This window comes from Ceratotherium simum, chromosome 24 (assembly GCF_057802395.1).
Source record: "Ceratotherium simum simum isolate JZ-2026a chromosome 24, ASM5780239v1, whole genome shotgun sequence".
NCBI classification, from domain to species: domain Eukaryota; kingdom Metazoa; phylum Chordata; class Mammalia; order Perissodactyla; family Rhinocerotidae; genus Ceratotherium; species Ceratotherium simum.
The window spans coordinates 24,132,658-24,147,824 of record NC_141923.1 but is presented as its reverse complement, the minus strand read 5'-3'; the positions used below and the strand labels follow the sequence as shown (position 1 = coordinate 24,147,824).

The following is a 15,167-nucleotide window of genomic DNA, read 5'->3' as shown; positions in this document are numbered from 1 at the left end:
TGAATTGACTCCTTTATCATTATGGAATGACCTTCTTTGTCTCTTGTTATAGTTTTTGACTAAAAGTCTATTTTTTCTGATGTAAGTGTAGCTACCCCTGCTTTTCTTGATTTCCATTTGCGTGCAATATCATTTTCCATCCCTTCACTTTGAGCCTATGCATGTCTTTAAAGCTGAAGTGAATCTCTTGTAGACGGCACGTACTTAGATCTTGTTTTTAAATCCATTTGGACACTATATGCCTTCTGATTGGAGAATTTAATCCACTTGCATTTAAAGTGATTATTGATAGTTAAGAACTTACTAATGTCATTTTATTATTTTTTTTCTGACTGTTTTGTAGTTCCTTTGTTCTTTTATTTCTCTCTTGTTGTCTTCCTTTGTGAATTGATATTTTTTCATAGTGGTATGCTTTGATTCACTTCTATCTATCTTTTATGTATCTACTGTAGTTTTTTGCTTTGTCATTACCATAAGGCTTATGTACAACATCTTAGAGATATAACAGTCTATTTTAATCTAATAACAACTTAATTTTAACCACATACAAAAACTCTACTCTTTTAATCCCCCCATTTTGTGACAGTTTTGGTGTCACAATTTACCTCTTTTTGTATTGTGTATCCATTAACAAATTATTTTAGCTTAGTTATTTTTCATACTTTTGTTCTTTAACCTTTATTCTAGAGTTAAGTGATTAACACACCACCATGTTACACTCTTGGAGTACCCTAAATTTGACTATACACTTACCTTTACTATTGTTTTATATTTTCATATGTTGTTATGGTACTAATTAGCATCTTACATTTCAGCTTGAAGAACGTTCAGCATTCCTTGTAAGGCAGGTCTAGTGGTAATGAACTCCTTCAGCTTTTGTTTATCTGGGAAAGCCTTTTTTTATCCTTCATTTCTGAAGGACAACTCCACCAGGTAAAGTATTATTTGTTGTCAGTTTTTTCTTTCAGCACCCTAAATACATCACCCCAGTCTCTCCTGGCCCACAAGGTTTCTGTTGAGAAATTCACCGATGGCCTTAGGAGAGTTCCTTTATGTGTGAGGAATGGTTTTTCTCTTGCTGTTTTTAAAATACTCCCTTTGTCTTTGATTTTAGATAGTTTTATCATAATACGTCTTAGAGAAGTTCTTTTTGAGTTGAAACTTTTTGGTGATCTGTGAGCTTTGTGAACTTGGATGCCCAAATCTCTCCCCAGATTTGGGAAGTTCTCAGCCATTATTTCTTTAAATAATCTTTCTGCCCCTTTTTCACTCTCATCTCTTTCTGGGACTCCAATAATGTGTAGATTTTTTTTTATTGGTTTCCCATAATTCACACAGGCTTTCTTCACTCTTTATTAATTTTTTTTCTTTTTACTCCTCTGACTGGATAATTTCACGTGATCTCCTTCAAGTTCACACGTTCTTTCTTCTACTTAGGCCAGTCTGCTATTGAAGCTTTCTATTGAATTCTTTGATCATCTTCAGTACTAGGATTACTATTTTGTCATTGTTGAACTTTTAATTTTGTTCATGCATTGTTTTCCTAATTTTATTTAGTTATGTATCTGTGTTTTCTTATAGTTCACTGAATTTCTTTAAGAAGATTCTTCTGAATTCTTTGTCAGACAATGCATACATATCCATTTCTTTAGCTTCAGTTATTGAAACTTTGTTATTTTCCTTTGGTGGTGTCATGTCTACCTGATTCTTCATGATCCCTGTATCCTTGCATTGGTATCTGCACATTTGCACAAGCAGTCTCTTCTTCCAACCTTTTCCAGCAGTTGGGTGGAGCTGCTGACTTGCTTCCTGGCCCAGGCTCAGGCTATAGATGTGCTGCACACCTGCCTGGCATCTCTGACCAGACTTCCTCATTTGATGGGGCTGGAGGCTATGCTTAGCTGTTGGAGAGAGCCAGTGACTTGCTTCCCTGTCCATGCAGGTCTCTCCCACTCTGGGCCTGGGACAAACTGCCAACTGGGGACCCATACTAGGCAGATCTGGTAATCAAGCTCTCTGGCCAGATGTGGCCACTGGTTCAGCTCTGCAGATGAGCAAAGCTGCTGGTTGGGATCTATACTCAGGCACCACAGCCAGCAGGAACATGGTTGACCAAGATCTATGAGCTTCTTGCTGTGAGCCCTACCCTCTTCTCCTTCTCTAGCTGATTTCCCCAGTGATCTATGTGAGCTAGTACCTAAGTGGGCCTCCATGAAAATGTTCCAGAATGCTAGAGAAGCTGAATGTCCACCTTGGGCTCTCCTTTTCCTACTGGAGAAACTATAGACCCTGAGGGACCCACTCAGTGTGGTGCTGCACTGGCCTGGGGGAGGAGCAATGCAGTCAAAGTGAAACCACTCCTCTTACCCTTCTAATGTGTTTTTTCTCAGTTTTTGTGGTCCAAGGGGGTGCTTCAGCCTCATCCTCCACTTCTGAAATCTTCACAAAGCTGTCTTGTCTATGGATGATTCTTAGTGGCTCTTTCTGTGAGGGGGACTGAAGTCGAGAGCCACCTATTTTACCATCTTGCTGATATCACTCTGGGCAATAGCTTTTATAATTAGACAGGTTGATGTTATGTAGCAATAGCTGGGAAGTATGTGTTATTAAGATCACCAGGCACCAGGTATAGATAAGTTAATGGGCTGTCAAAAAAAAAAAGGAAGTTGGACCACTCCTCAATCATAGTTAACACTGAAAACAATAATTCTTTTATTTTTCAATTCAAAGATTTTACAGGACAGCCATACTTTGACATGGGACTTTGACATTTCCATCACATAGATCTGTTGAGTTGGAACTGTTGAGTTATTTAACTCAACTCTTTAAGCTCTGAAAAGGAGATTCCAGAAAGCCGTACCCTCACCAAAAAGTCCTCTGCATGTACACAAGCAAGGGAAAGTTTCCACAACCCAAGCCAGTCAATCAATGCTTAGATGAAAGAGTAGATTTTAAGGGTCTCAATTAACAAGGCATCCAGTTCCCCGGCCAGTGGGCATTCAAGCGTTGCCTCTGGCAGGCAGGTGCTGGATGACACACAGAGGGAGCCCTAAGAGGCTGTTTCCCCTTCCACCACCTCAAAGAAGTTTGGATTTTCAATTTATTTTTTAAAAGCAGATACACAGTAAACATCAGAATGTGTGTTTTATGCTAAATACATTTTGGTTTCAGAGCAGTTATCTCTTGCTGCCAGAATAGCCCTAAGGATTAAGATGGTTTATTGGGATCAAATGCCTAGGAGATTTATTATAGCACAGACTGTTTACTCATTCCCATTAAAATGCCGATTATGCTTATTTCTTTGCCTCTCTCTCTTCCTTCTCCTTTCTTCCCTCCTCCATAACCCATATTCTATTATTTTATTTTCTTGCTTTAAGATGAATCTACTTGGATTTTTATCCTTTATTAGAATTGAGTTCTTAGAAGCTTTCTGACTTTCTGGGGGCCAGGGAGTAGGAATGGCATATATGTAGTTCATTAAACTCTTGGGAACACTGAGTCCCTGGTTAGCAACCCAGAACAATAATAAAAAAAAAAAAAAAGTATTTTCAGGAGCTGTCTGATGACTGGAGAGAAGAGTGTACTTTTGGAATAGTTTGTTATGAAGGATCACAAACACACTGGCTATAATCATCTACAATTTAGAGCCATGTAGGAGTAAAGATAATTTGCTGTCAGGTATATGCTTTACCTGGATAAAAAGGAAGATTATCTATTTTATACCCAAATTCTTTGTAAAACATTCAACAAAGCAGATGAGTTTATGCACAATATATCAGCTCTCAAGAAAATAGGCATGAGACACCAGAAAATATGATCACTTAATTAAGAAAACTACAGCCCAGAAAATAGTCCTGTAGGGCTTGATAATGCATCCACATTTATAAGAAAGCCAATCATTGAGTCCATTAGGCTGTGTAAAATGATTTTATAAAAATTGTAGTGGGCTGGGCAAATGTTTGATATACCCTGATAAATTTATCTCGAATACTTAGTGACTATTACAGTGCCTGGCATGGGAGAGATGCTCACTAAACTTTTGTGGAAGAAACAATTGAATATAGCTCACCTGCTACTCATGGAGTGTGCAAATGCATTTCTATCATTTTCCATTTTTTTCGGGTATGTTGTCCTGATTGGAAAGATCTAGACCAGCTGTTGTCAAACTTTAGCATGTATACGAATCACCTGGAGGACTCTTTACAACACAGATTGCTGGGCCCCACCCTTACAGTTTCTGATTCAAAAGGACTGAGGTGAGGTCTGATAAGCTGTATTTCTAACATGCAAAGGTGATGCTGTGATGCTGGTACATGGACCACATTTTGAGAACCACTGTAGCCTATAAAGCAGTGAAAGAGCAATTATACACTTGAGGGCAAAGAAGTGCTCAACTCTGCTAATTCAGAAGCATGATTTGCATCTATTCTACAGACCTGGAGCATTTGCTGTCTGCTACTAAGATTTCCGCTACAGATGCAAGAAAAACATGCCCTCGTGCTTTCTGTCTGTCTGATTGTGGCAGCCAAGAAGGAACAGAGAAATACAGGAGAAAAATATAGTGATACTGTGAAAAACATGCAGAGAATTTTTGCAACTCAGAAATAACTTTGTAAACAGTGAAGACTTGTTTTACTCCAGAGAATCTAAAATTTGAGTTTGCATGAGAAATATTGGAAAAATATTCCCCTACACCCTTGCCTTCTGGTTGATTCCACTTCTTAAATCTTAAAGGTTAAAATTAATTAAATTGAAAGCAAAAAAAGAAAAGCATGAATTGAAGTCTTTAGTTGTCTAATAGCTCAGATGCCTTCTAACTTAAAAATTCTTCAAGTCTCTAATTAATTATTTGGATTCCTATTGATATGTTTTTAGTATTATTGATATGTTTTTAGTTTTATGTATTCCTATTTATTCTTTAGAAGAAAACTGATTTACTATAGGCAAATGATAAAATGATTAAAAAAAAAGTACTGAGAATTGAGCACTTACTATTTGTCAAGCCGTCTGCTAATGTCTTTATATGCATATGCTATAATATGCATTAATGATATATTAAGATGTATTAATGATATATAATATGCATTAATGTTATAATATGCATTATCTCATTCGCTCCTCATAACAATCCTTTGAGATCAGCACTCTTTCTCTCCCCATGACATAGCTGAGAAAAGTCAGGTTTAGAGAATTTAAATGACTTGCCCACTTACACTTTCAGTAAGTTGTGGAATCAAAACTGGCTCTTTTCCCAAGAGCCAAGAATTTAAAATCTGTAAGTCAAGTTCCCAAATAGGCCATGGTAGAAGAACTAGTATTAACAACAATATTATCAGCGCCAACTGTTATCATAGCGATTAGAGTATTACTCCTAAAGAGCCCTATGATATGGGTATTACTATCCTCATTTTATGTCTGAGAAGACTCTGAGAAGTAAATCTGCCTGAGGTTATATATAGCTAGCAAGATATTCACTAAGGATTATGGATTCTAAAGCCCACGTTGTTTATACACCACCACCAAATCCTAACATCAAGCAGTACCCTTCCTAGACCCTTTAGTGGCAATCCACATATTTAATACAAACTATTACGTCGATGTCACTATAAGTTTCCACAGAATGAAAATTCATTGGATCCCCATTGACAATAAAAGAACGCTGGGATGAGCCACCTCATACATATTGTCAAACTTTTGTGTCTATATCCATAGGTTTACTGGGTCCATGTTTATTTTTATAATTGATTTTTATTTGTATCAAAGCAATCTATACAAATAGCTTAATAGGATAAATAATAGCTTTATGACAAGTAACAGCAGCCCCCTGCTCCCACTTTTCCTCCCCTCCACCCTTGTCTTGCTTGCCAGAGGCAGCCACTTCTACTCTTAGCTATTTCGTCTGCTATTTACCTCCACATTTCTAAATACAGCATGCAGCTATCTTTAGATTCACTGATTTAAAATATTACTCACTGACTTCCTAATGTGGAACATTAGGATTTTTCTCTCTCTTATACATCCCTTTTCTCTTCTTCACTCTTTCAGTATGGTTATACTGTACATTTTGATTAAATATTATTTGGTGCTTTCCTGATTATGACTACATAAATATTGTTCTCTGTTGATTAAAGTAGTGTATTATGATTACTTTTGGGTTTTGATATAAATTTTTGTACAATGTTTAGCTTTTTCTGGAATTCATAATAACCTTTAATTTTTTCCATTTACCTGGATTCGTTTGGACCTATGGTTAAATCTTCTCAGTTCCATTAATGGCTTTGAAAAATGATTTTCAAGATAAGATTTTATGTTGGCAAATCTGCCTAATACTCTAATAGTTTCCTTTTGTAAATCTTGGAACCATCCCTCCCAGAGTGCTCTGTTTTCTTGATCCACCCTGAACTAGCTGCTCTTTCAGCCACCTTCACAGTTATCATCCTTCGTCATCAACTTGCTATTTTTCTCACTCTCTCCTGTTGTAGATTGCCTGTTTTCTGGATTCTGTATCTTTCTCCTCCTTTATTCTCCTGTTGAGTAAAACATATTCTCTAGTAGCTTCCTGCAAAAGGATGCATGGTATGTAATTTTTGATATTTTTGCATATCTGGAAATGTCTCTATTCAAATTATGATAGTTTTGTTTAAGTACAGAACTCTGGGTAGGAAATCCTTTTTCCCTAAGAATTTTATTCTTCCACGGTCTTCTAGTTTCTAGTGTTTCTGTTGAGTAGTCCAATGCCATTTCGGTTTTCTGTCTTTTGTGTGTGACCTGGTTTTTCAGAATCTTCTCTCTATCTTTGGTACTTGAAATGCCACAATGACGTGCTTTGGTGGCTGCTGCTGGGTCAGCTACTTTATGAACCCGACAATTTTGTCTGAGAGCAGAATAAAGATTGTGTTCTCCAGAATTTATCAAAAGAATTCCTTTCCCCGTTTTTTTGACCTGCATTCCTACAACGCACATGCCTGTGCAAGAGGGGCAGAGAGAGAGAGAGATGCTAGCTGTCTGAATAGTCTGTCTGATTTAATGAGAAGCTAATGCACAAAGTCAGCTTGAATAAATATTATGTGCTTCCTCTTTGCAGGGCCCTGTGCAAGTCATGGTTCCTCCTTTCAGGATGCTTGGAATGTTCTGTGGCAGATGTAATAAGAACCTAACCTATAATAGAAGAGAGAATTCATAATGACCTTATAAGAAAAGTGTGACAGTACTTCAAGGGAAGATGAGGCAATTTCAGATAGGGAGATGGGAAATATGCTAAGAATGAGGGGGAGTTTGGTGAGTCAGGAGTGTGAGGAAAGTGGTTAAAGTAAGGAAAGAAGTTAGCATTTGAGGGGCTCTGAAGTCTGAGTGATTAGTAGTAGTAGAAGAGGTAGAGAGGCATTCACTTACAGGCAACAGTATGTGAAAGGCACAAAAATGGGAAAATGAAAGACTCATCCAAGAATAACGCATTGGCTGGGTCCTAGTTAACACACAGAGAAATGGCAGATACACAAGTAAGCAAATTTGGGGCCAAAGCATGGCAAGCCCTGGAGGCAAACTCATTTATTAGGGGGTAATTTATTTCATTCGTTTCTTCTCATTTACTAATTGATATTCACTTACCAGCTACCGTGGACCAGCCCCTATGCTGGGTGTTAGGGAGAGACCTGAAAGAGACATGTCCTCAAGCAATTAACTATTACATGTGAAGACGTGCTGTGTTTGCACCCAAGTTCTACAAGTAAAGTATGAATGAGATATACAAGGATTATTAGGAACACAGAAAAAAGGGCATTTGGATTGTCTGGGGTATTCAAAAAAGGCCATAAAGAGACAATGGCACCAAGGAGAATCAAATGAGATGCAGAAGTTTACCAGAAGGATGGGCAGAGCCTTTCAGACAAAGGAAACTACACATTCAAAGGCAGAGTGAGAGAGAACATGGTATCTTCATTCATTCATTCAATCATACTATAGATTGTTATTGAGTATTTACAGTGTACTAGCCATAGTAATGGTCATGTTAGAGGAACTGCAGATATTTCAATATGGAGCACGGTGTTCCTTCTAGGCTCTTAGCTTCATGAGAACAAGAATTATATCTGTCTTATTTGTTGTTGTGCCCAGTACTTAATATTTGTTAAATTAATATACATGGATATACGATAATGGATGTCCACAGAAAAGAAGATAATTATAAGATGGTAAAGAAGTTCATGAGAGAGATGTTTCAAGAATTATCAATATATTATGTTAATTAAAATTAGAAGTATAAACAAAATTGCTCAAAGGCTATATATATGTATAGTCATATATATAATATATAAAATTATAATAATGTATAATATTATATAATAATATATAATATATTTATAATAATATGTTATATAACATTATTATAATTTTATATATTATATACATACATATATATTTATATATATGTATATACACACACATCCAATAAATAGAGTTGAGGGCAAAGAATGAAATATAGGGGAATTCCAACATTTCTTCACAAAGGAAAAAGCACTATTATTAAAAAACGGTGAGTGTCTATCATGCCACAGGCAAGTTTTATTTATTTGTCCCCTGTCTATGCTCTGACTAATAACATTAAACTGCTTGTGTTTGAAGAATATTGTAAGTGCCTTCTTCTAAAAACTTCAATGCTCCCCTTCCCCCAGTCCTTGGACATTTGGTTCTACAAGCCAACATCAATCTTGCCTCTGGAATTGGTATTTCTACTTTGCCTTTCTTTAGTCATTGAATCCTAGTTTTATCCAGATTTGAACTCAGCTCATCCCTTGGACTCCTAGGCCTATGTGCCTCATCAAACAGAAACCCATCTCTGTGCTCCTTCCCCATGGACTATAACCACAGTCTCAGCCACTTGACCAGCACCACAGACAAGACAACCTTATTCCCTCTCTGGGGGCATTTTGACACTGGGAAGGAATGGCCACATAAGTAACAAATAAACCACATTAGAATATTATCACCAAAGCACTAGAGAGGGGAGAAGTCTCTCCTATCAAATTCGGCACAGCAGTTCAGATAAGACCTGAAAAGTAATGTAAAATTCTAGGGATCAAACAAAGACAAAGTTCTCACTCTAAAGAGATTGGTGGACTTGTAGGGGACAACACTCTCCACAGAGAAATATTTAGAGACCCCCCCTAACATGCCCAGCACTGTGATGTGTGCACAGTGGGCACCCAGTGTGTATTTGTGGAATGAATAAATGCATATGCCATGCACTCTCTCACTTCTATTTCTTTGACTTGTATTTGACAGCTAGGAGGGCATTGATGGCCCAAATAAGAAAGTTCCCTGTAGTAATATAGGCAGAAGTCCAACAGCAGGAACTGAGGACTGAATGAGAGGCGAGGAAGTAGAGAAAATGAACAAAGACAGCTTGTACTATTGTGGAAAGATCATGTTTTCAAGAGAGATGTAATTGATTTTCTTCACGGCACTTACTTGAAAATGAAAATCAGAACGTCTCATGATTTTACAATGAGGGAAGGTTTTCCATATTCTTACTACCCCAAAGGTACATAAAAGACAAATAGTTTGCCTGACTCAGGATACTCTGGACCCTGGCTCAGTAGCCTGAAACGTACTCAAAGACCAGATTTTATTTCCTATTGAATTTCCTGTAGTTCTTACCTCAGAGTTTGGTGTATACGAGGTGCTCAGTTAATATTTGTTCAATAAATTACTGTATAAAGGACACATAAAAACTGTGTTGGCAAAGTCTGCTTATCCTAGAGTATAACTAAAGGGAGAGGAGTAAAACACTAACAGTAAAAGATGGAAATTGGAGAAAATATATCATTTTGCCACATTTCATATGACAGCCCCTATGAAGACATATAAACTGTTGGTATATCACTGAATGGATGAGAAATAAATAAATAAAAAGAAAAGATTCAACATATGCACAACCTTTTGAATGACTGGGTTATATTAATAGTCAAAGGACCTTGCCCCTGGTGGTGTGCTGCTTTAGCCTATGTGTGTTTATCAGCATGTGGCCTGCAACCGCTTGCCAAGCATTTTGGGGTGAATTTAGCAGAACTGACTCTAAGCCATCTTTGAAGATAAAATGCATAAATGCACCCAGAAAGAGAAGAAGCAAGTCACTTTTCCTACTTCGCATTTCTTTACCCAAAAGAAATTGATTGCCAAAGTGCGCCACCTCTCCACTTCTTACTTTTATTATTCAGAAAAAAGTGGAGAACATGGTGACACCCCTTGTCACCATTTGGCAGACATGATTAATAACTGCAGTAATTGCTATGTGGAGGCGGGAACAGAGTGCCATGATTCCTTAACTTGGGTGGGAAGCAGTGCATGCATCATGTAATTTGCTTTGTACGTTGTTAAAGTGATTGACATTGTGGGTTACATCATGTCATTTTCCGTTTTTTGTGTGTGAGTGCATAATTCTAGGTCTTATGTTAGCCAGCTTACAGCATGGGGCATTACCACTCACCTTGAGTTTTCTTTTCTAAGCTCCTCCTCCTAAAAAAAAAAACGGCAGCCCCTTTCTCCCCATGGTGACCTCACCATTTTTGCTTTCTTTTCAGAAGAGAGTGTGTTGAAATAAGCATCAAGAGAAAGGGATTCATCTTATTTTTTAAAAATGACAAAACCTATAACATGGACTGTAGCCAGTGATAGGAACTTCTTCTACACTGTCCATTATACTTCATTGAAGCACAGCAGCCACACTCCACCGTGAGATCCAACACAGGCAGCAGCTAACACTATAAAGAATCAAAAGCATTTGCAGAGTAGAAAAGCACTTTTTTCCCATGCAAATATCCATTTTATGTTCTAAAATATCATTAAAGTTTTAGGTAGGTGTATTCACAAGGTCAGGAAACACATTCTCAATTGGAGTTAATTATTATTAATTGGTAACTGGCCCAACTTTGCTCAGCTGAAGCATGGGTCTACAGTCACCGGTAACACATATCAAAGTTTGTGGAACATCTGTTACTGATCACTCTGCACCTTGTGCCACCCTGGTGGGAAATGTACAATTTAGGGATGAGTTTACTCATTTATATCTACAATGGGCCACATACCCAGAAGAGGCAGGATAGTTATTACCATTACCTGAAATGTTTCCTGTCTGACTGAAATATCCAGTTTTGGCTGCACCAATAGAGACAGAAGTTCTGGGAAATAACTGTTTTCAGAACAGGGTTAGTTATTCCATCAGTAGCTTGACAAGGGCAGAATGACTGATTATTAAGGAAGGGCCTTCCAGAGAAATGGCCGAAGAATTCCAAGTTGGAACATTGAGTCACTTTCTTTATTTAACAGTGTTGGGGAAAAATAAAAAATAGAACAAAAATGAATATATGTAAGGATAATTTTAATGTAAGTGTAAAACAGAAAGGACATGTCTGTATACGGAGTAGTTTCCATTTAACTCTTAGGCATTTCCAGGAGATTTTACAAACAAAGCCAAGTTGACAAAAATTATAATACATAATTTATTTTATTTTCCTTTTATTTATATAAATACTAATCTGTTTCCTTTTTATTGCTCATAATATAGTTTCATGAAAATGGGATATTATTTTCCCACAAATTTTTTTACCTATTCCCATTTTTACACCTAATTTAAATTCTCTCTTCCAGCTAAAGCTGGTCACCATGCAGATTATGGCAAGGTAGGAGAAAATAAGATGGAAGTGTCAACAGCAAACTTTGATTTTTGAGAGTGGAGAGTCATGAGCTCCGCCTGTCATTCAAGGTGAGCAAAAGATGCTGTACCTTTGATGAGGCAGGATGCCAAGCACAGGTTCACATCTGTTGTCCCATATTATGGGAATATTGCTTATTTTTGAGGTAGCATGTACAGAATGCTCCAATAGAAATTCCAGTGCTTTCACTATTTTAGTTCAACTCAATCTACTTCTCGGATTAAAAGTTGACGGTTCCAGGCCCTTAAATGTTCCTGAGGGCTAGGGATCAATTTGTGTTTCTTTTATCCTTATTATCTTCAGTTTTCCTCCTGTGAAATAGCCTTAGTGAATTCCCATGTTTTGCCTTGGTAAACATTTCCTCTTACCTCCTATTTGCCCTCTCCAATCCAACTTCCTTAAAAAATAAATGTGCTGTCAGAAACTAAAGCTTTGCACCACCAGGGCCTCACTGCATTCAAGAAGCAATGGCTGATTCTTTCACTTGTTCACGACCCTCTAAACCCAATTTAGGGCAACTCATTCTATAATTTTATAAGTCGATAGTATCTCATGAATAACAATGAAAGAATAACCTATCACTGCAGACTCCCTTACAAAGTGGTGATATCTAAATGCAAAGATAATTGCCATTTGAAAATAAAGGCTCTCTTTTAAAAAAAAAAACAAAAAACCACAATCGGTTAAAAATAAAAACCAATCAAAATATATGCATTCCGCTGCTGGTATTTAAAAAAGTTGGCTTCAGTTGATTAATGCAACTAGGATTTGACCCCAGCATACTATTACTTAGAGAGTTTCATTGATGTAGAGAGAAAAGTAAAAGTAAAAAGATTCCTATTTAAAAGTTAGCAATATGCATTAGATGTAAGAAGATATCTAATAAAGGAGCTTAGTCCATGTGCAGTTACAGATTCAAGGATGAATTGTGCTTTTAATTACTTGGCACATCAGGAACCTGATCTCAATTACCCAAACTATGTAGGCAAGACTTAATTCTTATGGCAAAAATGATCTGGATATGGGCCAGCTCCGGTGGCCTAGTGGTTAAGTTCGGCATGCTTCACTTCAGTGGCCCAGGTTCGGTTCCTGGGCACGGACTTACACCACTTGTCTGTCAGTGGCCATGCTCTCATGGCAGCTCACGTACAAAAAAAGAGGAAGATTGGCAACAGATGTTAGCTCAGGGCAAATCTTCCTCAGCAAAAAGAGGAAGATTGGCAACAGATGTTAGCTCAGGGTGAGTCTTCCTCGGTAAAAAAAAAAAAGCAAAAATATCTGGGTAGATGGAATAATTAAAAGTCACGGATAATCCCAAACCCTTATGACAACAATTCATTAAAGTCTCGTCCCTTAGAGAAATGGTTTTATAAGAGCTACAAATCATTACAAAACTGCCTGGCTTATGTCTCCTCTCCTTTGATTATCCCACTGCAATCTCCAGGGAAGGCCTTCCAAAGCAGTGAAAAAACTCAGAGTCAGGAAAGAAGAGGAAAGGGACAGAGCCTCAAGGAGAAGCCATCAAATTCCCAACAGACTCAATATAAAGCACAAGACTATCAGTGGTGAACCTGTCCTGGAGAATAGTTGAAAGTAGGATTGGTGTCATTCCGTTTAAAACAGCAGTGAACAGTTAACTTACAGGAGAAGAAATGAGCACTGCCAGGTGGCAATGCCCCAAACTACATACAGCATGAATAATTTCTAGTTTGGTAACCACTTAGAGGAACTATGTTTTAGACATTCTTTTTTCCTTATTTTCTGTCCCCCTTCTATTAGCCTCAGTAACACCAGCATACAAGACTCTGTTATACTCAGGTTAGGGAAAATTGCAATATTCTTACTTTACCTTGTTATTTATACCTTTACTTTACCTTGTTATTTTTTACCAGCATATCTGCTGCCTAATTAGTCACAACCTGGGCTGAGCTACAATCCATTACAGACCAGTTTTCTAATTTCAGATTCACTTCTAACTTCAGTTTTACCAAGTGTCTTGATTAATCATTACTTTTATCTTCAAAACTTCATTGTACAAAATCTAGACAAATGTCTGCCAGTTCCTATCTTCATGCTCTCCAATCAACAAGAATCTAGAAGACTCTAAGCAGGCTTCATCATTCTCTCCCTCTCTCTCTTTCAGCAGTCTGTTAAAACCTATGTTTGTGCAGGCACTTGGCAGTAATTTTCATCAGAATGTTACAAATACTTTTCCCATAATGGACAAATGAAATCATGCTTAGAAAAGTCAAAGGAGCACAGTGACTCTTAGACAATTGACCCACGAGGAGTTTTGTCTCTCAGAGGCATTCTCTTCTGCCAAGCATGCAGCTCGTAGGAGAGGGGAGTATAGATAGCACACATAGAATAGTGAGGGAGGAAGGGCTATAGACCCCAAAACCAACATAATCAGCTGGGTCAAGCTGGGCAATCAACATGTAACAAATACAACAGTCTCATTGTTGATACATTCTGACATCTTGCAAAAAATATTTATTGCCTCCCTACCTGCATTCTATCCTTCCTTCTTCCTTTCCTTTATAGCTTACTCCCCCCCCTTCTTCCTGCCATGAGTACTTCTTAAATACTATTCCAAATACTATGAGAAGTGCTGATAAAATAGTAGGCAAGATAGACTCAGGCCTTGACCTCGAGCTTACAGTCCAATAGGAAAGTCACACAATTACAAAAGTCAAAACAAGAAAAACAAGGTAAAATTGGTACATCCAGAAGTCAGTTGTGACTAATTTAGTCTAGGATCTGGGTAGTAGTCAAGGAAGACTTCCCTAAGGAAGTGACTTTCAAAGTGAGACCTGAAGAATGGATAAGAGTTAACTGGACAGTGGCACAGCAGAGAGGTGAGGAAACAGACAATAGAAATCTTTCAGGTAGAGAAAAGTAGATATAGAGAGGAATTCTCAGAGAGCATGACTCTTTTGAGGAACGGAAATTAAGTTGGTCAAACAGGAGCACAGAGTGCAAAGGAAGAAAATGAGACGTGATGAGACTATACATGTAGGCAGGAACCAGGTCATGAATATTCTTGTAAACTATGTATCGATGGTACACAACCTCAAGCCATAAAATTCAGACCTGAAAGGTATCTAATTCTATTTTACTCTAACTCAATCTACTTCTTTATTTTGAACACTGTGATAAAGATTGAGTAGCTGTTTACCAAGTGTACTTCTCATTCCTCCTAGACATGTGGATAGACAATGTTTTCCAGTCTTCCTTGCAGTTAGCTGTGGCCATGTGTCTGAGTTCTGACCAACAGAATGAGAGAAGGTAATACACGTTTCTTCTAGGCCTGGCCAATAAAAACCTCCTATGAAGTCTTCCATTCACTCCCTTCCACTGTCTGACAGCTGGATATCGATGCCCAAGCTGACCTTGGAAGCCATGTAGGAAGAGCATCACACCCTGACAGACACACTCACCTACTACCACATTGAAGGG

At 37.7% G+C, this 15,167-nt stretch overlaps 1 non-coding gene across 1 annotated transcript; it reads left to right on the top strand.

The window, feature by feature from the left end:
* The first annotated feature begins 4,417 nt into the window (after window positions 1-4,417).
* LOC147913907 (small nucleolar RNA SNORA31) lies at window positions 4,418-4,551 on the top strand. The gene has a single exon (XR_015556245.1). It is a non-coding gene; the product is annotated as a small nucleolar RNA SNORA31 (small nucleolar RNA).
* The last annotated feature ends 10,616 nt before the right edge of the window (window positions 4,552-15,167 follow it).